Genomic DNA, 1,875 nt, shown 5'->3' with positions numbered 1-1,875 from the left:
TCTATGACAGTCCCTCCACAGAACCCTCCGGCGAGGAACGGCTCGGCGGCCGCGAAAGTCCGGTCGCCTCTGGCGGCCGCGTTTCCGCCTCCCCTTCCTCTCCCATCCTCTTCCAGTCTTACCTTATACGGAATCTTTAAAATTGGGGGAGAATTTCACTTCCCCGGCCTCTGCACCAACTGGGATCTGCGTAGGCTCCTCGTAAGTCACATATCCTGGCATGTGGGAAGCTGAGGACGGCCGCTTGGTGTACCCTGATTTTTAACATTCAACTGTTATGTGCTTACTTTGAAGTCCGTAGTGCATTCTAGGGTGAATCAAAACATGTGTCAGTTAAGTTCACTCATGTGTGCTCTGTTACTCGGTCCGAAAGAACAGGTTCTGAGCAAGATGCTTTCTCTCGTCTGACCTTTGAAGATGTGAAGCCGAGGGGGACGCGCTTGGTGCATCCCTGATTTCAGGCGCTAAACCTTTCTCTTCTTTCCTATTCACAGTGCGTTCTAATGTTTAATTGTTGGTTATGCAGAGGATAAAGATGGTGTCATCTGCTTGGCCTCGTCTGGTCAGGATGATGAGAAGAACGATATCTCTTGGCAGAGGCGGAGGGGAGAGGATCTTCTTGTCAAAATGGAACAAGCCCCACCACCAGAATGGAGAAATTAGGATCCTGAAGCTCTTGCCAGTAGCAGTTTACGGTCTTCCGTCGATCAGGTGCTTTCGACAGGTTGTGAGCCTGGACTTAACAAATGTGCAGCTGAAGTAAGTTAGTGAATGGGCAATCGTGTACCTGTGGTCAGGATGGGCCTGCTGTGCGTTGTCCATCGGCCTGAAGCTTGGAGACATGCTCATCTTCGGCGAAACATAAGTAAATCGAAAGGTGAAGGTATATAGTGGGTAAAGATCCCTTGCACAATAATGGAGATTCGTGCAGACATTTCTGGTATAAATTTCTGAATCCTTTTTGTTGAAATATATTGCCCACCTCCCTCCATCAATTCGGACTTTTGGATGAGTTGGTCGATGCATGAATTCAATATGATATTCGAGCCAAGATGTCTTAAGTTTAAGACCCCGCCAACGCAGTATTAAATAAAACGATTCTGCATCCTACATCAGCTGCGACATATATGGATTCGTGGCTGTTATAAGTGCCAGCTACCAACCCAAATTAGAGGGCTTTAGAGGGCTACAGATGTTGGAAACAGTGGATATAGATGAGTCGTCTTGTATACCAATGGATATTTTTCTCCTTACGCACTTGTTGAATCTGCATATTCCATGTCTTGAAAGGCTGCCTGAGGGCATTGGTAAAATGAAATCCTTACGATATCTGAAATATTTTCACACGCTGCAGACCTCAGTCGACAGTATCAAGGGCCTAGGGACTTCAAACTGTGTCGGCTGGTGGTACTTGGCAGCATGGCGCTGAGGTGTATCAGTGGCGACCGCGACGTGCTCAGCTGTTTGCGCGCAGGGAGGAGGTGCCGTTGGGCGCCATGGTGGCGTCGACGATAGCTAGACCAAGCAAGATATGCATCAGTACAGTTCTGAAGATGGAGTGGCGGCAGTTGGCGGCGGCGGCCTCTGAGAGCACGCCGGACCAGTGTGTGCCCCAGACCCGACAAGTGGCTAGGTTGGGGTCTCAGGTCTTAGATGTTAGGCTTGGCTGCGATGTTTGTTTGGTATTAGGCCAAAGCTATCTGCGCCCCTTCATCAACTGGGTAGGTGTAGCGACAGTTTGTTGCTTAGACGGCGGCTTTAGTCTTACTGTTGTATGACTTTGTAAGGTCTTGTGAGAATAATTAATAAAGTGGCCGTATGCATCGCCCAGATGCAGAGGTCGGGGGTCATCCTCCTTTTCTAAAAAAAACACTT

Source organism: Triticum urartu, chromosome 2A, assembly GCF_056163025.1.
Source record: "Triticum urartu cultivar PI428250 chromosome 2A, HENAU_Tu73, whole genome shotgun sequence".
Lineage (NCBI taxonomy): Eukaryota > Viridiplantae > Streptophyta > Magnoliopsida > Poales > Poaceae > Triticum > Triticum urartu.
This window is presented reverse-complemented; position numbering follows the sequence as displayed.